This window comes from Bos indicus, chromosome 7, assembly GCF_029378745.1.
Source record: "Bos indicus isolate NIAB-ARS_2022 breed Sahiwal x Tharparkar chromosome 7, NIAB-ARS_B.indTharparkar_mat_pri_1.0, whole genome shotgun sequence".
Lineage (NCBI taxonomy): Eukaryota > Metazoa > Chordata > Mammalia > Artiodactyla > Bovidae > Bos > Bos indicus.
The window spans coordinates 318,245-339,790 of NC_091766.1; the positions used below are offsets into that span (position 1 = coordinate 318,245).

At 39.0% G+C, this 21,546-nt stretch overlaps 1 pseudogene; it reads right to left on the reverse strand.

Moving 5' to 3' along the window:
• Window positions 1-21,546, reverse strand: part of LOC109560797 (olfactory receptor 5I1-like) — a 35,893-nt pseudogene that overhangs the window by 13,910 nt on the left and 437 nt on the right.

The window sequence follows — 21,546 nt, forward strand, 5'->3', positions numbered from 1 at the left end:
CCTTAAAGGCTTTGAGAATTTAATGTAGTGAAAATAATCCTTTATTAAAATTAAAGTCACCCATGAGAAACCTATATGCAGGTCAGGAAGCAACAGTTAGAACTGGACATGGAACAACAGACTGGTTCCAAATAGGAAAAGGAGTACGTCAAGGCTGTATATTGTCACCCTGCTTATTTAACTTATATGCAGAGTACATCATGAGAAACGCTGGGCTGGAAGAAGCACAAGCTGGAATCAAGATTGCTGGGAGAAATATCAATAACTTCAGATATGCAGATGATACCACCCTTATGGCAGAAAGTGAAGAGGAACTCAAAAGCCTCTTGATGAAAGTGAAAGTGGAGAGTGGAAAAGTTGGCTTAAAGCTCAACATTCAGAACACGAAGACCATGGCATCCGGTCCCATCACTTCATGGGAAATAGATGGAGAAACAGTGGAAACAGTGTCAGACTTTATTTTGTTTGGGCTCCAAAATCACTGTAGATGGTGACTGCAGCCATGAAATTAAAAGATGCTTACTCCTTGAAAGGAAAGTTATGACCAACCTAGATAGCATACTGAAAAGCAGAGACATTACTTTGCCAACAAAGGTCTGTCTAGTCAAGGCTATGGTTTTTCCAGTGGTCATGTATGGATGTGAGAGTTGGACTGTGAAGAAGGCTGAGCGCCAAAGAATTGATGCTTTTGAACTGTGGTGTTGGAGAAGACTCTTGAGAGTCCCTTGGACTGCAAGGAGATCCAACCAGTCCATTCTGAAGGAGATCAGCCCTGGAATTTCCTTGGAGGGAATGATGCTGAAGCTGAAACTCCAGTACTTTGGCCACCTCATGCGAAGAGTTGACTCATTGGAAAAGACTCTGATGCTAGGAGGGATTGGGGGCAGGAGGAGAAGGGGACGACAGAGGATGAGATGGCTGGATGGCATCACTGACTCGATGGATGTGAGTCTGAGTGAACTCCGGGAGTTGGTGATGGACAGGGAGGCCTGGCGTGCTGGGATTCATGGGGTCGCAAAGAGTCGGACACGACTGAGCAACTGAACTGAACTGAACTGAAGCCAATTATAAAGAGATTTCCCTTGCTCATGAACTTACCGAAGGATTTGTAGCATCAAATAAATGATTATAACAAGAGAGAAATAGAGGAACACAGGAACTAGAAACCCACAATAAAACACACATCTTGGGGTTGCCAAGGATGTTTCTGGAAGGGTAGAGAAAGAGGCCAGGGGCAGTTTTCTTCTCCATAAAGAGGGAATGGGTACCTGGGGAAATAAATGTGAATAAGAATTACTCTGATTGTATTAGGATTTTGTACTAATACATGAGAGTTAGCTATAAAAAATAATAGGACATGTCCAAGAGGAGTAAGCAAACTGTCTATTTTTATAAATGAAATGTAACTGAAACACAGCCATGATCATTAATTTATGTGTTTATGACTGATGATTGTTTTCTAACAGCAGACGTGAGTCGATGCCACAGAGACCACGTGCCCTGTGATACTGAGGACGTTTACTACCTGCCACTTTATAAAAAGGGTTCCCTGGTGACTCAGTGGCAAGAACCCACTGCCAGTGCAGGAGACACAGGTTTGGTCCCTGGGTTGGGAAGATTCCTTGGAGAAGGAAATGGCAACCCACTCCAGTATTCTTGCTTGGGAAATGCCATGGACAGAGTAGCCTAGTCGGCTATAGTCCATGGAGTCACAAAAAAGGAGGACATAACGAAGTGACTAAACAACAACAACCACTTTATTAAAAAATTAAGCAATGTTTTTTATTGGAATTGATTCAAAATGGCAGAGTAGGACGTATGCTCATCTCCTCCTGTGAGAACACCAAAATCACAACTAGCTGTTGAACAAATGTCAACAGAGGATGCTAGAACTCAACAACAACAAAAGACACCCTACATCCAAAGACAAAGAAGTTGCAATGAGAAGGTAGGAGGGACACAATCACGATAAAATCAAATCCCATACCTGCTGGGTGGGCAACCCACAAACTGGATAACAATAATACCAAAGGAGTTTTTCTACTGTTGTGAAGGTTCTGAGACTGGATATCAGGCTTCCCAGCCTGGAGAATCTGCGAAGGAACTGGAAATTCCCAGGGAATATGACTTTGAATGCCAACAGGATTTGATTACAGGACTTCCACAGGACTGAGGGAAATAGAGACTCCACTCGTGGCACAGACAAAATCGTGTGCACACCAAGACCCAGAAGAAAGGAGCAGTGACCCTACAGGAGACTGAACTGGACCTACTAGCTAGTGTTCCATGGTCTCCTGTGGAGGTATTGGTGAGCAGTGGCTCACCACAGGGAGAGGGGCACTGGCAGCAGGACTCATGGAAGAGGCTTTTTGCAAAAGCCTTTTTGGATGTTGTCATTAACCCCACCATAGAACCTAGGGGAATGGGTCCCCTTAGGAAAAGCAACTAATAGGGAGGGAGTACAACCTCACCCATTAGCAAATAATTGGATTAAAGTTTTATTGAGTATGGCCCTACCCACTAGAGCAAGACCCAGTTTTCCCACTGCCAGTCCCTCCCATCAGGAAGCTTACAACAAGCCTCTTAGCTTCATCCACCAGAGGGCAGACAGAAGAAGCAAGAAGAACCACAATCTCACAGCAACTAGAACAAAAATCACAACACAGAAAGTTAATCAGAATGACAAAGCAGGGGATTACGTTTCAGATGAAGGCACAAGATAAAACCCCAGAAAAATTATTAAATGAAGTGGTAGGTTTTCCAGAAAAAGAAATCAGAATAGTGATAATAAAGATGATCCAGGATCTCAGAAAAACAATGGAGAAGATGCAGGAGATGTTTACCTAAGACCTAGAAGAAATAAAGAAGAAACACAAAGAGATTAACAATGCACTGGAAGGAATCAATAACAGAATGACTGAGACAGAAGAAGGGATAAGTGACCTGGAAGATAGAATGGTAGAAATAATTGCCACAGAACAGAATATAGAAAAATTAATGAAAAAAAAACAAAGACAACCTAAGAGATCTCTGTGAAAGTGTTAGTTGCTCAGTCATATTTGACTCTTTGCAATCCTGTGGACTGTAGCCTTCCAGGCTCCTCTGTCCATAGTATTCTCCAGGCAAGAATACTGAACTGGGGAGCCATTCCCTTCTCTAGGGGATCTTCCAGACCCAGGGATTGAACCCAGTCTCCTGCATTGTAGGCAGATTCTTTACCATATGAGCCACAAGGGAAGCCCAAAGAGACCTCTGGGACACTAAACACACCAATATTCACATTATAGGAGTCCCAGAAGAAGAGAGAGAGAAAGGACCCCAAAAAAAAAATTTGAGGAGATAATAGCTGAAAATTTTCCTAACATGGGAAAGGAAATAGTCAAGACAAGAAGATACAGTAATCAAACTGATGAAAAATAAATACAAAGGTAAAATATTAAAAGCAACAAGGGAAAAATGACAAATAACATACAAAGGAACTCAGCTGATTTCTCAGCAGAAACTCTACAAGCCAGAAGCGAAAGGCACAATATATTTAAAGGAATGAAAGTGAAGAACTTTCAAGCAAGAATACCTTACCCTACAAGAATCTCATTCAGATTTGATGGAAAAATCAAAAGCTTTCCAGACACACAAAAGTTAAGAGAATTCAGCACCACCAAACCAGCTTTACAACAAATACTAAAGGAATTATCTAGGCAGGAAACACTGGAGAAGGAAAAGACCTACACAAAGTGAACCAAAAATAATTAAGAAAATAGTAATAGGATCATACATAGGGATAATTACTTTAAATATATATGGATTAAATGTGCCAAACAAAAGACATAGACTGGACGGATGGATGAAAATGTGTGCATGTATGGACTTCCACTTGCCACATCACTCTACTTAACCCCTGAAGTAGCATGCAGTTATTTTATATTGTTAGATTAATCATGTTTCATTATGGCTTATTATTGTAATTATCTTTTATTTTTTGTCTGGTTATTGATTGTGAAAACATAAACATCTTTTACTATTGTGATTATATAACTACTATTCACTAAATACCATTGAATTCAATACTATTGTATCATGATTGTTCAACAGAAAATAATAGGATTCTATATCACAAAGTCAAAGTCACTCAGTCGTGTACAACTCTTTGTGACCCCATGAACTATACAGTCCAAAGAATTCTCCAGGCCAGAATATTGGAGTGGGTAGCCTTTCACATCTCCAAGGGTTCTTCCCAACCCAGTGATCAAACCTAGGTCTCCCGCATTGCAGGCGGATTCTTTACCATCTGAGCCATAGGGGAAGCTCAAGGAAACTGGAGTGGGTAGCCTATCGTTCTCCAGTAGGTCTTTCCGACCCAGGAATAGAATCAGTGTCTCCTGCATTGCAGGTGGATTCTTTACCAACTCAGCGATCAGAGAAGCCCCTATATCACAAAATTTACCTTTTTAAGAGAAAACCTTGTAATCACTTTTTAAAAATCCAGATGCACATCTGAATTATCTTGGAATTTTTTGAAAAATGCAAATATCCAGGTATGGCTTTTTCTTCTCCAAAGCTCCATATGTTTTTCTAATGGGCACATATGTTTAAAAATGACTGGGCTATATGATGATTTTTTCACCTTTATCTAGATTGTTTCACGATTTACTATTTCACATACAGGGCTCCCATTTCATTTAGTTTATGTTTATGAATTTATCCATATCTTTTTTGTTGCTTATTCTTTATCAAACATCAGATCAGATCAGTCACTCAGTTGTGTCCGACTCTTTGCGACCCCATGAATCCCAGCACACCAGGCCTCCATGTCCATCACCAACTCCCGGAGTTCACTCAGACTCACGTCCATCGAGTCAGTGATGCCATCCAGCCATCTCATCCTCTGTCGTCCCCTTCTCCTCCTGCCCCCAATCCCTCCCAGCATCAAAGTATTTTCCAGTGAGTCAACTTTTCGCATGAGGTGGCCAAAGTACTGGAATTTCAGCTTTAGCATCATTCCCTCCAAAGAAATCCCAGGGCTGATCTCCTTTAGAATGGACTGGTTGGATCTCCTTGCAGTCCAAGGGACTCTCAAGAGTCTTCTCCAACACCACAGTTCAAAAGCATAAATTCTTCGGTGCTCAGCCTTCTTCACAGTCCAACTCTCACATCCATACATGACCACTGGAAAAACCATAGCTTGTCTAGATGGACCTTTGTTGGCAAAGTAATGTCTCTGCTTTTGTATATGCTATCTAGGTTAGTCATAACTTTCCTTCCAAGGAGTAAACGTCTTTTAATTTCATGGCTGCAGTCACCATCTGTACTGATTTTGGAGCCCAGAAAAATAAAGTCTGACACTGTTTCCACTGTTTCCCCATCTATTTCCCATGAAGTGATGGGACCGGATGCCATGATCTTCGTTTTCTGAATGTTGAGCTTTAAGCCAACTTTTTCACTCTCCACTTTCATTTTCATCAAGAGGCTTTTGAGTTCCTCTTCACTTTCTGCCATAAGGGTGGTGTCATCTGCATATCTGAGGTTGGTGATATTTCTCCCGGCAATCTTGATTCCAGCTTGTGTTTCTTCCAGTCCAGCGTTTCTCATGATGTACTCTGCATAGAAGTTAAATAAACAGGGTGACAATATACAGCCTTGACGAACTCCTTTTCCTGTTTGGAACAGTCTGTAGTTCCATGTCCAGTTCTAACTGTTGCTTCCTGACCTGCATACAAATTTCTCAAGAGGCAGATCAGGTGGTCTGGTATTCCCATCTCTTTCAGAATTTTCCACAGTTTCTTGTGATCCACACAGTCAAAGGCTTTGGCATAGTCAATAAAGCAGAAATAGATGTTTTTCTGGAACTCTCTTGCTTTTTCCATGATCCAGCAGATGTTGGCAATTTGATCTCTGCTTCCTCTGCCTTTTCTAAAACCAGCTTGCACATCAGGAAGTTCACAGTTCACATATTGCTGAAGCCTGGCTTGGAGAATTTTGAGCATTACTTTACTAGCGTGTGAGATGAGTGCAATTGTGTGGTAGTTGGAGCATTCTTTGGCATTGCCTTTCTTTGGGATTGGAATGAAAACCGACCTTTTCCAGTCCTGTGGCCACTGCTGAGTTTTCCAAATTTGCTGGCATATTGAGTGCAGCACTTTCACAGCATCATCTTTCAGGATTTGAAATAGCTCAACTGAAATTCCATCACCTCCACTAGCTTTGTTCATAGTGATGCTTTCTAAGGCCCACTTGACTTCACATTCCAGGATGTCTGGCTCTAGGTCAGTGATCACACCACTGTGATTATCTGGGTCGTGAAGATCTGTTTTGTACAGTTCTTCTGTGTATTCTTGCCATCTCTTCTTAATATCTTCTGCTTCTGTTAGGTCCATACCATTTCTGTCCTTTATCGAACTCATCTTTGCATGAAATGTTCCTTTGGTATCTCTGATTTTCTTGAAGAGATCCCTAGCCTTTCCCATTCTGTTGTTTTCCTCTATTTCTTTGCATTGATCGCTGAAGAAGGCTTTCTTATCTCTTCTTGCTATTCTTTGGAACTCTGCATTCAGATGTTTATATCTTTCCTTTTCTCCTTTGCTTTTCTCTTCTCTGCTTTTCACAGCTATTTGTAAGGCCTCTCCCGACAGCCATTTTGCTTTTTTAGATTTCTTTTCTATGGGAATGGTCTTGATCCCTGTCTCCTGTACAATGTCACGAACCTCATTCCATAGATCATCAGGCACTCTATCTATCAGATCTAGGCCCTTAAATCTATTTCTCACTTCCACTGTATAATCATAAGGGATTGGATTTAGGTCATACCCATATGGTCTAGTGGTTCTCCCTACTTTCTTCAATTTCAGTCTGATTTTGGCAATAAGGAGTTCATGGTCTGAGCCCCAGTCAGCTCCTGGTCTTGTTTTTGCTGACTCTATAGAGCTTCTCCATCTTTGGCTGCAAAGAATATAATCAATCTGATTTCTGTGTTGACCATCTGGTGATGTCCATGTATAGAGTCTTCTCTTGTGTTGTTGGAAGAGGGTGTTTGTTATGACCAGTGAATTTTCTTGGCAAAACTCTATTAGTCTTTGCCCTGCTTCATTCCATATTCCAAGGCCTAATTTGCCTGTTACTCCAGGTGTTTCTTGACTTCCTACTTTTGCATTCCAGTCCCCTATAATGAAAAGGACATCTTTTTTGGGTGTTAGTTCTAAAAGGTCTTGTAGGTCTTCATAGAACCGTTCAACTTCAGCTACTATCAAGCATAGTTTAAAAAAAAACTTTTGTACATACACACATATATAGTAAGTATAATATAATACATAAATTTTAGGAAACCTATGAATTTTTGCCTAGCTAAAAAATTATGACATGTTGATTCCACTTGTTCGACTTAGTATGGGTAGAATGCTAGCTTTCTAATTTATATTCACTGAAAACTTTGATATAGTTGTATGTATTTTGGCATCTAAATACGGCTAAAAGACTAGAAAATTTATTATTTTAGTGATGTTAAAAAAATGAGTGAGAATTGAAACTTCTTTTTTTTTAAATTATTATTATTATTTTTACTTTACAATATTGTATTGGTTTTGCCATACATCAACATGCATCTGCCACGGTTGTACACGTGTTCCCTATCCTGAACCCCCCTCCCACCTCCCTCCCCATACCATCCCTCTGGGTCATCCCAGTGCACCAGCCCCAAGCTTCCTGTATCCTGCATTGAACCTGGACTGGCGATTCGTTTCTTATATGATATTATACATGTTTTAATGCCATTCTCCCAAATCATCTCCCCCTCCCTCTCCCACAGAGTCCAAAAGACTGTTCTATACATCTGTGTCTCTTTTGCAGTCTCACATACAGGGTTATCATTACCATCTTTCTAAATTCCATAATCAAAGTCTGAGAATATAAAGAAATACTATTGTAGAAAAAATAGGAAAATTAACATGCAGTACAATATTATTAACTAAAGTACAGATTTGGTTCAAATTTCACAAAATTTTATGCTAGAGTCCATGTTCATTTTCATAGCTTAGTCAAGATTCTTTGTTGTATTTAGTTTCTTTGAGCAGCTTCAGCTGCATGCAACAAATTCTGGTAAATTCTCTTTTCATTTTTATTCTGTTACAAACATATTTGAATTTCCCTTGGTATGGCTTCTTAGATATACCCATCATTTTAAAATAGACATTAATTTTCCAAATACATGTGCCTTTTAAAGAATCTTTGATACTAAATCCTCATTTTGATATTAATTTCTCATTTAAATACTTTCTTCTCTGCAATCACTCTCTGTGTTTTTTCAGTCTTTCAACTTTATTCAGGCTTTCAATGAATAAGTCAAAATTTTTCTTGGTAAATGTCACACCAGACTTGAAAATATTTGGGTTATTTCAAATATCTTTTTTTTCTTTTATTTTTTTTAAAATTAATTTATTTTTTATTGAAGGATAATTTCTTGAAGAATTTTATGTTTTCTGTCAAATTTCAACATCAATCAGAAATTGATATACATATATCTGCTTCCTTTTGAACCTCCCTCCCATCTCCGTCCCCATTCCATCCCTCTAGGTTGATACAGAGCCCTTGTTTGAGTTTTCTGAGCCATACAGCAAACTCTCATTGGCTGTCTATTTTACATATGATAATGTAAGTTTCCATGCTACTCTTTTCATGCATCTCACCCTCTCCTCCCATCTCCCCATGTCCATAAGTCTATTATCTATGTCTGTTTCTCCATTATTAGACTGTAAATAAATTTTTAGTAACATTTTTCTAAATTCTGTATATATGCGTTAGAATATGATATTTATCTTTATCTATCTGACTTCATTAACTGTATAATAGGTTCGAGGTTCATCCACCTCATTAGAACTGACTCAAATGCTCTCCTTTTCATGGCTGAGCAATATTCCATTGTGTGTATGTACCACTACTTATTTATGCATTCATCAGTCAATGGACATCTAGGTTGCTTCCACGTTCAAGCTATTGTAAATAGTGCTGCAATGAACAATGGGATACATGTGTCTCTTTCAATTTTGGATTCCTTAGGGTATATGTCTAAGAGTGGAATTGCTGGGTCATATGCTGGTTTTATTCCTAGATTTTTAAGGGATCTCCATACCAACTTCCATAGTAACTGTATCAATTTACATTCCCACCAAGAGTGCAAGTTCAGTTCAGTTCAGTTCAGTCGCCCAGTTATGCCTGACTCTTTGCAACCCCATGGACTGCAGCACACCAGGCTGCCCTGTCCATCACCAACTCCTGGAGTTTACTCAAGCTCATGTCCATTGAGTCGGTGGTGCCATCCAACCATCTCATCCTCTGTCATCCCCTTCTCCTCCTGCCTTCAATCTTTCCCAGCATTAGGGCCTTTTCCAATGAGTCAGTTCTTCACATCAGGTGACCAAAGTCTTGGAGTTTCAGCCTCAACATCAGTCCTTCCAATGAATATCCAGGACTGATTTCCTTTAGAATGGACTGGTTGGATCTCCTTGCAGTCCAAAGGACTCTCAAGAGTCTTCTCCAACACCACAGTTCAAAAGCATCAGTTCTTCAGCGCTCAGCTTTCTTTATAGTCCAACTCTCACATCCATATATGACTACTAGAAAAACTATAGCCTTGACTAGATGGACCTTTGTTGGCAAAGTAGTGTCTCCCCTTTTTAATATGCTAAGTTGGTCATAACTTTCCTTCCGAGGAGTAAGTGTCTTTTAATTTCATGGCTGCAGTCACCTTCTGCAGTGATTTTGGAGCCCCCAAAAATAAAGTCTGACACTGTTTACCCATCTATTTGCCATGAAGTAGTGGGACCAGATGCCATGATCTTAGCTTTAAGCCAGCTTTTTCACTCTCCTCTTTCACTTTCATCAAGAGGCTCTTTAGTTCTTCACTTTCTGCCATAAAGAGTGCAAGACTGTTCCCTTTCCTCCATACCCTCTCCAGCATTTATTGTTTATAGATTTTTGATGATGACTATTCTGACTGGTGTGAGGTGGTATCTCATTGTAGTTTTGATTTGCATTTCTCTAATAATGACCAATGTTGAGCATCTTTTCATGTGTTTGTTACCCATCTATATGTCTTCTTTGGAGAAATGTCTGTTTAGATCTTTTTCCCACTTTTTGTTTGGTTTGTTTTTCTGGTATTGAGTTCTATGAACTGCTTGTATATTTTAGAAATTAATCCTTTGTCGGTTGTTTCATTTTCTATTATTTTCTCCCATTCTCAGGGTTGTCTTTTCACCTTGTTTATAGTTTACTTTGCTGTGCAAAAGTTTTAAAGTTTAGCCAGGTCCCACTTTTTTGCTTTTGTTTTTATTTCCGTTACTCTGGGTGGTGAGTCATAAAGGATCTTGCTTTGATTTATGTCTTCGAGTCTTCTGCCTATGTTTTCCTCTAAGAGTTTTATAGCTTCTGGTCTTACATTTAGGTCTTTAATCCATTTTGAGTTTATCTTTGTGTATGGTGTTATAAAGCATTCTGATTTCATTCTTTTAAATGGAGCTGTCCAGTTTTGCCAGCACCATTTATTGAAGAGGCTATCTTTGCCCCATATTCTTGCCTCCTTTGTCAAAAATAAAGTACCTGTAGGTACATGGGTTTATTTCTGGGCTTTCTATCTTGTTCCATTGGTCTATATTTCTGCTTTTGTGCCAGTACCCTACTGTCTTGATGACTGTAGCTTTGTAGTATAACCTGAAGTCAGGAAGCTTCCTGACTTCCTGACTCCTCCATCTCCATTCTTCTTTCTCAAGACTGCTTTGGCTATTCAGAATCTTTTGTGTTTCCATGAACTGTGAAGTTTTTCGTTCTAGTTTTGTGAAAAATGCCATTGGTAATTTAATAGGGATCTCCTTGAATCTGTAGATTGCATTTGGTAGTATAGTCACTGTCACAATATTGATTCTTCCTACCCAGGAACAAGGAATATCTATCCATCTGTTTATGTCATCTTTAATTTCTTTCGTTAGTGTCTTATAATTTTCTGTGTACAGTTCCTTTGTCTCCTTAAGTAAATTTATTCCTAGATATTTAACTCTTTTTGTTGCAATGGTGAATGGGATTGATTCCTTAATTTCTATTTCTGATTTTTCATTGTTAGTATATAGAAATGCAGGTGATTTCTGTGTATTGATTTTGTATCCTGCAACTTTGCTAAATTCATTGAGTAGCTCTAGTAATTTTCTGATACTCTCTTTAGGGTTTTCTATGTACATTGACATGTCATCTGCAAACAATGAGAGCTGTACTTCTTCTTTTCCAGTGTGGATTCCTTTTATTTCTTTTACTTCTCTGATTGCTGTAGCTAGGATTTCCAGAACTACATTGAATAATAGGGGTGAAAGTGGACACCCTTGTCTTGTTCCTGATCTTAGGGGGAATGCTTTCAGTTTTTCACAATGGATAATAATGTTTGCTGTACGCTTATCATATATGGCCTTTACTATGTTGAGGTAGGTTCCTTCTATACCCATTTTTTTGAAGAGTTTTAATCATAAATGGGTGCTGAATTTTGTCAAAGGCTTTTTCTGCATCTATTGAGATGATCATATATTTTTATCTTTCAATTTGTTAATATGGTGTATCACATTGATTGATTTCTGTATATTGAAGAATCCGTCCATCCCTGGAATAAACCCAACTTGATCATAATGTATGAGCTTTTTGATGTGTTGCTCAATTCTGTTAGCTAAAATTTTGTTGAGGATTTTTGCATCTATATTCATCAGTCATGTTGGCCTGTAGTTTTCTTTTTGTGTGTTGTCTTTGAATGGTTTTGATATTTGCTGATATTTGATATTTGGTTTATATATTTGATATAAGGGTGATGGTGGCCTTATTGAATGAGTTTGAAAGTGTTCCTCTGCAATTTTTGAAAGAGTGTTAGAAGGATAGGCATTAGCTCTTCTCTAAATGTTTGATAGAATGCTCTTGCGAAGACATCTAGACCTGGGCTTTTGTGTTTGGGGAGATTTTTGATCACAGCTTCAATTTCAGTGCTTGTGATTGGGTTGTTCATAATTTCTATATCTTCCTGGTTCAGTCTTGGAAGATTGAACTTTTCTAAGAATCTGTCCATTTCTTCCAGCTTATCAATTTTATTGCCATATAGTTATTTATAATAGTCTCTTATAATCCTTTGTATTTCTGCATTGTCTGTTGTAACCTCTCCCTTTTCATTTCTAATTTTGTTGATTTGATTCTTCTCTCTCTTTTTTTTCTTGATGAGTCTGGCTAAGGGTTCGTCAATTTTGTTTATCTTCCTAAAGAACCAGCTTTTAGTTTTATTAATCTTTACTACTGTTTCTTTCATTTGTTTTCATTTATTTCTGATTGTATCTTTATTATTTCTTTCCTTCTACTAATTTTGAGGTTTTTTTCCTTCTTCTTTTTCCAGTTGCTTTAAGTGTAAAGTTAGGTTGCCTATCCCATGTTTTTCATGTTTCTTGAGGTAAGATTATATTGCTATAAACTTCCCTCTTAGAAGTGCTTTTGCTGCATCCCATAGGTTTTGAGTTGTCATGGTTTCATTGTCATTTGTTTCTAGAATTTTTTTTTATTTCCCTTCTGATTTCTTCAGTAGCCTATTGGTTATTTACAAATGTATTGTTTAATCTCCATGTGTTTGTGTTTCTTACAGTTTTTTCTTGTAATTGATATCTACTCTCTTAGCATTATGGTTGGAGAAGATGCTTAATATGATTTCAATTTTCTCAAATTTACTGAGGTTTGATTTGTGACCCAAGATGAAGTCTATCCTAGAGAATGTTCCATGTGCACTTGAGAAGAAGGAGTATTCTGCACCTAAACAGACATTTTTCCAAAGAAGACATACAACTAATTGACTGACAAACATATGAAGAGATGCTCAACATCACTCATGATTAGAGAAACGCAAATCAAAACTAAAATGAGGTACCACCTTGCACCAGTCAGAAATACTATCATCTAAAAGTCTGCAAACAATAAATGCTGGAGAGGTTTTGGAGAAAAGGGCCTCTCTAGCATTTTTGGTGGGACTATAAATTGATAGTCAGTATGGAAGACAATATGGAGATACCTTAAAAATCTTGGAATAAAACCATCATACGACCCAACAATCCCACTCCTAAGCATATACCCTGAGGAAACCAAAATTGAAAAAGACACATATACCTCAATGTTCATTGCAGCACTATTTACAGTAGATAGAATATGGAAGCAACCTAGATGTCCATCAAAAGATGAATGGATGAAGAAGCCGTGGTACAAATATACAATGGAACACTACTCCATCATAAAAAGGAATGCATTTGAGTCAGTTCTAATGAGATGGACAAACCTAGAGCCTATTATACAAAGTGAAATAAGTCAAAGAGAAACAAAAATATCATATACTGATGCATATATATGGACTCTAGAAATATGAAATTGATGAATTTGTTTTCAGGACAGAAATGGAGAAACAGACGCAGAGAACAGACCTAAGGACATGGGAGGAGGGAAGGAGAGAGAGGGTGGGATGTATGGAGAGAGTAATATAGAAATTTATAAAACCATATGTAAAATAGATAGCCAGTGGGCATTTGCTGTATGACTCAGGGAACTCAAACAGGGGCTCTGTGACCATCTAGAAGAGTGGGATGGAGAGGAAGATGGAAGGGAGGGTCAGGTGGGAGGGGACATGGCTGTACCTATGGCTGATTCTTGTTAATGTGTGACAAGAAAACCACAAACTTCCGTAAAGCAAGTATCCTTCAATTAAAAAAATAAAAAGGGGGGGGGGAACTTTGGTTACTTTGGTTCTATTCAGTTTAGCAGCTTCCTTAGTGTTCACATAGAAAGATCCAATGCATTCTGCTTGAGTTTCTACACTGTTCAGAAATAAGCTGTGTGTGAATCTTGAAATCCAAGCCTCTAGTTTAAGCCATATTTTATGGCTCAGATAGGTAGTTAGTTGTAGCTGAATAGTAGCTGAAAAACACTTTGGGTGTTTTTGTCATATTCGGTTCAAAAACTTCCTTAGTCTAACCCTTAAGTTTTCTGAAAGAAATAGGCTCCTTAGAACTCCTTGTTAGCAGGCCATCTTACTTAGTTATAGGTATAGTACTTGTTGCGCACCCTTTAATGGACCAGAACCTGGTGGTCAGGAGTCGATGATAAGAAAGTGAAAGAGAGAAAGAAGCTAGTATTTCCTGGTTTATGCAGAGAACCAAGAAAACCCTAGAACAGGGCTTGCAGGGCTCACGAAGGCACAGGGCATCCTCTCGAGGAGGTCTTGAAAGGCCGGACAGGGGAGTGAGTTCGGTGGGTTTCCATGCTCCAGAGAATTAGCCAGAGGGAGAGAGAGAAAGACACAGGGACCCAAGTCTCTGGTGGAGCAAGGGTGTTTTAATGATCTTTTTGTGAGTATTTATAGGCTGTTGTACAAGGAATTTCTTTCAACAATGATAAAGATCAGAAAACCAAATGCACAGCAACTGTTATCAAGGAAACAAGGAATTCGCAATGGTCATAAAGTCAGAAGACAATCCATATCTCAAGAAAGAGGGTCATGACTAAGCAGTTTTGTCGTAAGGAGAATTTTTACTGAAAGAAATCCACACATGCATTTCATCCCATGACCTCAGTTCTGGGAGCAGCGTGCTGCTCCACTCGTTGCCATTATCAGGAATTGATAAAGAACAGAGGATTTATGAGAGACAGAAAGCAGCACACAGGAATCCTCCTGTTAAACATTCCCTGACAAGTACTAGCTAGTCACAGAACTCTCTGTTCAAACAGTGTTCACAAAAAAGGATTCAATGGGTCCTATTTGAGTCTCTACACTGTTCATAAACATGCTGTGTGTGAATCTTGAAGTCCGAGTCTCTTGGCTAATGCAATATTATCTGCCTCGGAAAGGTATTTTATTGTAGACTGAAAGCTAATTTAAAAACACTTTGTTTGCTTTTGTTTTATTCAGTTCAACAACTTTCTTAGTCTAAGCATTGAGTTTTCTGAAAGAAATTAGCTGCTTGGAACTCCATGTTAGGAGGTCGTCTCAGAGAACATTTTCACTTAATCAGGTTAGTGATAGGTATACTACTAACTAGTCACAGAACTGCCTAAACCAGGATTCACAAAGATGGATCTAGTGTGTCTATTTGAACCTCTGCACATTTTTGAAACTGCTGTGAGTGAATCTTGAAATCCAAGCACATCGACTAAAGTTTTTCTGCCTCAAAAACTAGTTAGTAGACTGAAAACTTGTTGAAAAACAATTTAGTTGCTTTTGTAGTATTCAGTTCAACAACTTCCCGAATCAAGCCCTTGAATTTTTTCTCTGCTCAAACCAGTGTTCATGAAGAAGGACACAAGCATCCTTTTGAGACTCTACATTGTTCAGAAACATGCTGTGTGAATCTTGAAATCCAAGTCTCTTGACTAAAGCTGTATTATCTGACTTGGAATGCAAGATAGTTGTAGACTGAAAGCTAGTTGAAAAATACTTTGGTTATATATATATATAGTGTACTCAGTTCAACAACTTCTTCAGTCTAACCCTTGAGTTTTCTGAAAGAAACAGCTGCTTGGAATTCCGTGTAAGGAAGTTATCTTAGAATAGATTTAACCTGAGGTTAGTTAGAGGTATAGTATTAACTAGTCACAGAACTCTCTGCTCGAAGCAGATTTCACAAAGAAGGATCTAGTGTGTAATATTTGAGTCTCTACACAGTTCAGAAGCATCCTGTGAGTGAATTTTGAAATTCGATCCTCTTGGTTAAAGCTGTATTTTCTGCCTCAGAAAACTATTTAGTTGTAGGCTGAATTCTAGTGGAAAAACACTGGTTAGTTTTGTTGTGTTAAGTTCAACAATTTCTTTAGTCTAACTGTTGAATTTTCTGAAAGAAACAGATTGCTTGGAAATCTTTGTTAGGATGTTATTGCAGCATAAGTTTTCACCTAACCAGGTCAGTTATAGGTATAGTAATAACTAGTCACAGAACTCTCTGGTCACACCAGTGTTCATGAAGAAAGTTCCAGTACATCCTGTTAGAGTCTCTACATTGTTCAGAAATATGATGTGTGTGAATCATGAAATCCGAGGCTCTTTGCTAAAGATGTATTATCTACCTTGAAAAGCCAGTTAGTAGTAGACAGAAATCTAGTTGAAAAACGCTTTGGTTACTTGTTTGCATTAAGTTCAACATCCTTATTCTAATCCTTGAGTTTCTGAAACAAACAGGCTTCTTGGAAATCCTTGTTTGAAGGTTATCACAGAGGACATTTTCACCTAATTGTGAAATACATCTCTTGGATAAAGGTGTATTTTCTGCCTCAGAAAGCTAGTTAGATGTAGACTGAAAGCTGGTTGAAAAACACACTGATTACTTTTGTTGTATTCAGTGCAGAAATTTCCTTAGTCTAACCTGTGAGTTTTCTGAAATAAACAAGCTGCCAGAACTCATTAGGAAGTCATCTCTGAATACATTTTCACCTAGTCAGATTAGTTGTTTGAATAGTACTAACTAATCACAGAACTCTCTGCTCAAACCAGTGTTCATGAAGAAGATTCCAGTGGGTCCTGTTTGACTCTCTACATTGTTTAGAAACATGCTGTTTTTGAGTCTTGAAATGCAAGCCTCTGGCTCAAGCTCTAATATCTACCTTGGAAAGCTAGTTAGCTGTAGACTGATAGCTAGTTGAAAAACACTTTGGTTAATTTTGTTGTATTCAGTTCAACAATATCTTTAGTCTAAACTTTGAATTTTCTGGAGGAATCAGGCTTCTTGGAAGTCCTTGTTAGGAGGTCATCACAGAGTACAGTTTCATCAAATAACTTAGTTTTAGGTATACTACTAACTATACTTGCATGCTTATAACTATACTTATATAACTTATAGTTATACTACACTGCTGTAACTCGTAACAGTACTCTCTGTTCAAAGCAGTGTTCACATAGAAAGATTCAGTGTGTACTGTTTGAGTCTCTGCATTGTTTAGAAACATGCTGTGTGTGAATCTTGAAATTCAAGCCTCAGGACCAAAGCTGTATTATCTGCCTTGGAAAGCTAGTTAGCTGTAGACAGAAAGCTAGTTGCAAAGCACTTTAGATACATTTTTTGTATTCAATTTAGCAACTTTCATATGCTAACCTGTGAGTTTTCTAAAAGAAACAAGCTGTTTCTAACTCTTTGGATTAGGAGGTCATCTCAGTACATTTTCACGTAACCAGGTTTGTTTTGTGTATAGTACTAACTATTCACAGAACTCTTTGCTCAAGGCAGTGTTCACAGATAAGGATCTAGTTGCCCTGTGTGAGTCTCTACGTTCTTCAGAAACATGTTATATTTGAATCTTGAAATTCTAGCCTCTGGCTAAAGCTCTATTATCTGCCTCAGAAAGCTAGTTAGTTGTAGACTGATAGCTAGTTTAAAAATACTTTGGGGACTTTTGCTGTATTCAGTTCAAAAATGTCCTTAGTCTAACAGTTGAATTTTCTGAAAGAAACAGGCTGTTTGGAACTCCTTATTAGCAGGTCATCTCAACATTCATTTTCACCTAAACAAGTCAGTTATAGGTATAGTATTAACTGGTCACAAAAACCCTCTATTCAAACCAGTGTACATGAGGAAGAATCCAGTGCATCCAATTTGAGTCCCTACACTGTTCAAAAACATGCTGTTGTGAATCATAAAATCCCAATCTCTTGGCTAAACCTGTATTTTCTGACTTGGTAAAATATTTAGTTGTAGACAGAAAGCTAGTGGAAAATCACTTTGGTTACTTTTGTTGTATTCAATTCAGCAACTTCCTTAGTCTTACACTTGAGTTAAAAAAAAAAAAAAAACACAGGCTGCTTGGAACTACTTGTTAGGAGTTCATCTCAGAGTACATTTCCCCTACCATGTTAGTTATCAGTTCAGCTCAGTTCAGTGTTCAGTCTTGTCCGACTCTTTACGGCCCCATGAATCGCAGCACCCCAGGCTTACCTGTCCATCACCAACTCCGGGAGTTCACCCAGACTCAAGTCCATCGAGTCAGTTATGCCATCCAGCCATCTCATCCTCTGTCGTCCCCTTCTCCTCTTGCCCCCAATCCCTCCCAGCATCAGAGTCTTTTCCGATGAGTCAACTCTTCCCATGAGGTGGGCAAAGTACTGGAGTTTCAGCTTCAGCATCATTCCTTCCAAAGAAATCCCAGGGCTGATCTCCTTCAGAATGGACTGCTTGAATCTCCTTGCAGTCCAAGGGACGCTCAAAAGCATCAAGTCTTCAGTGCTCAGCCTTCTTCACAGTCCAACTGTCACATCCATACATGACCACAGGAAAAACCATAGCCTTGACTTGACGAACCTTTGTTGGCAAAGTAATGTCTCTGCTTTTGAATGTGCTACGTAGGGTGGTCATAACTTTCCTTCCAAGGAGTAAGCATCTTTTAATTTGATGGCTGCAGCCACCATCTGCAGTGATTATGGAGCCCAGAAAAATAAAGTCTGACACTGTTTCCAATGTTTCCAATCTATTTCCCATGAAGTGATGGGACCGGATGCCATGATATTCGTTTTCTGAATGTTGAGCTTTAAGCCAACTTTTTCACCCTCCATTTTAACTTTCATCAAGAGGCTTTTGAGTTCCTCTTCACTTTCTGCCATAAGGGTGGTGTCATCTGCATATCTGAGGTTATTGATATTTCTTCCGGCAATCTTGATTCCAGCTTGTGCGTCTGCCAGTCCAGCATTTCTCATGATGTAATCTGCATATAAATTAAATAAGGAGGGTGACAATATACAGCCTTGACGAACTCCTTTTCCTATTTGGAACCAGTCTATTGTTTCACGTCCAGTTCTAACTGTTGCTTCCTGACCTGCATACAAATTTCTCAAGAAGCAGGTCAGGTGGTCTGGTATTCCCATCCATTTCAGAATTTTCCACAGTTTATTGTGATCCACACAGTCAAAAGCTTTGGCATAGTCAATAAAGCAAAAATAGATGTTTTTCTGGAACTCTCTTGCTTTTTCCATGATCCAGCAGATGTTGGCAATTTGATCTCTGGTTCCTTTGCCTTTTCTAAAACCAGTTTGAACATCAGAAAGTTCACAGTTCACATATTGCTGAAGCCTGGCTTGGAGAATTTTGAGCATTACTTTACTAGCGTGTGAGATGAGTGCAATTGTGTGGTAGTTGGAGCATTCTTTGGCATTGCCTTTCTTTGGGTTTGGAATGGAAACTGACCTTTTCCAGTCCTGTGGCCACTGCTAAGTTTTCCAAATTTGCTGGCATATTGAGTGCAGCACTTTCACAGCATCATTTTTCAGGATTTGGAATAGCTCAACTGGAATTCCATCACCTGCACTAGCTTTGTTCACAGTGATGCTTCCTAAGGCCCACTTGACTTCACATTCCAGGATGTCTGGCTCTAGGTCAGTGATCACACTATTGTGATTATCTGGGTCGTGAAGGTCTTTTTTGTACAGTTCTTCTGTGTATTCTTGCCACCTCTTCTTAATATCTTCTGCTTCTGTTAGGTCCATACCATTTATGTTCTTTATCGAACCCATCTTTGCATGAAATGTTCCTTTTGTATCTCTGATTTTCTTGAAGAGATCTCTAGTCTTTCCCATTCTGTTGTTTTCCTCTATTTCTTGGCATTGATCACTAAAGAAGGTTTTCTTATCTCTTCTTGCTATTCTTTGGAACTCTGCATTCAGATGTTTATATCATTCCTTTTCTCCTTTGCTTTTCGCTTCTCTTCTTTTCACAGCTATTTGTAAGGCCTCCCCAGACAGCCATTTTGCTTTCTTGCATTTCTTTTCTATGGGGATGGTCTTGATCCCTGTCTCCTCTACACTGTCACGAACCTCATTCCATAGTTCATCAGGCACTCTATCTATCAGATCTAGGCCCTTAAATCTATTTCTCACTTCCACTGTATAATCATAAGGGATTGGATTTAGGTCATACCCATATGGTCTAGTGGTTCTCCCTACTTTCTTCAATTTCAGTCTGAATTTGGCAATGAGGAGTTCATGGTCTGAGCCCCAGTCAGCTCCTGGTCTTGTTTTTGCTGACTGTATAGAGCTTCTCCATCTTTGGCTGCAAAGAATATAATCAGTCTGATTTCAGTGTTGACCATCTGGTGATGTCCATGTATAGAGTCTTCTCTTGTGTTGTTGGAAGAGGGTGTTTGTTATGGCCAGTGCATTTTCTTGGCAAAACTCTATTAGTCTTTGCCCTGCTTCATTCTGTATTCCAAGGCCAAATTTGCCTGTTACTCCAGGTGTTCCTTGACTTCCTACTTTTGCATTCCAGTCCCCTATAATGAAAAGGACATCTTTTTTGGGTATTAGTTCTAAAAGGTCTTGGAGGTCTTCATAGAACCGTTCAACTTCAGCTTCTTTAGTGTTACTGGTTGGGGCATAGACTTGGATTACTGTGATATTGAATGGTCTGCCTTGGAAACGAACAGAGATCATTCTGTTGTTTTTGAGATTGCATCCAAGTACTGCATTTCGGACTCTTTTGTTGACCATGATGGCCACTCCATTTCTTCTGAGGGATTCCTGCCCGCAGTAGTAGATATAATGGTCATCTGAGTTAAATTTACCCATTCCAGTCCATTTCAGTTCGCTGATTCCTAGAATGTTGACATTCACTCTTGCCATCTCTTGTTTGACCACTTCCAATTTGCCTTGATTCATGGACCTGACATTCCAGGTTCCTATGCAATATTGCTCTTTACAGCATTGGACCTTGCTTCTATCACCAGTCACATCCACAGCCGGGTATTCTTTTTGCTTTGGCTCCATCCCTTCATTCTTTCTGGAGTTATTTCTCCACTGATCTCCAGTAGCATGTTGGGCACCTACTGACCTGGGGAGTTTCTCTTTCAGTATGCTATCATTTTGCCTTTTCATAGTGTTCATGGGGTTCTCAAGGCAAGAATACTGAAGTGGTTTGCCATTCCCTTCTCCAGTGGACCACATTCTGTCAGATCTCTCCACCATGACCCGCCCATCTTGGGTTGCCTCACGGGCATGGCTTAGTTTCATTGAGTTAGACAAGGCTGTGGTCCTAGTGTGATTAGATTGACTAGTTTTCTGTGAGTATGGTTTCAGTGTGTCTTCCCTCTGATGCCCTCTTGTAACACCTACCATCTTACTTGGGTTTCTCTTACCTTGGGCGTGGGGTATCTCTTCACGGCTGCTCCAGCATAGTGCAGCCACTGCTCCTTACCTTGGACGAAGTGTGTCTCCTCACCACTGCCCTTCCTGACCTTCAATGTGGGATACCTCCTCTAGGCCCTCTTGCCCCGCACAGCCATGGCTCCTTGGATTAGTTATAGGTTATGTACTAACTAGTCACAGGACTCTCTGCTAAAACCAGTGCCCACAAAGGATCTAGTGTGTCCTATATAACTCTCTATACAGTTCAGAAACATGCTGTGAGTGAATCTTGAAATCCAAACCTCTTGGCTAAAACACTATGTTCTGACTCAGAAAGCTAGTTAGTAGTTGTAAACTGAAACTAGTTGAAAAACACTTTGGTTACTTTTGTTACATTCAGTTCTACAACTGTCTTAGTC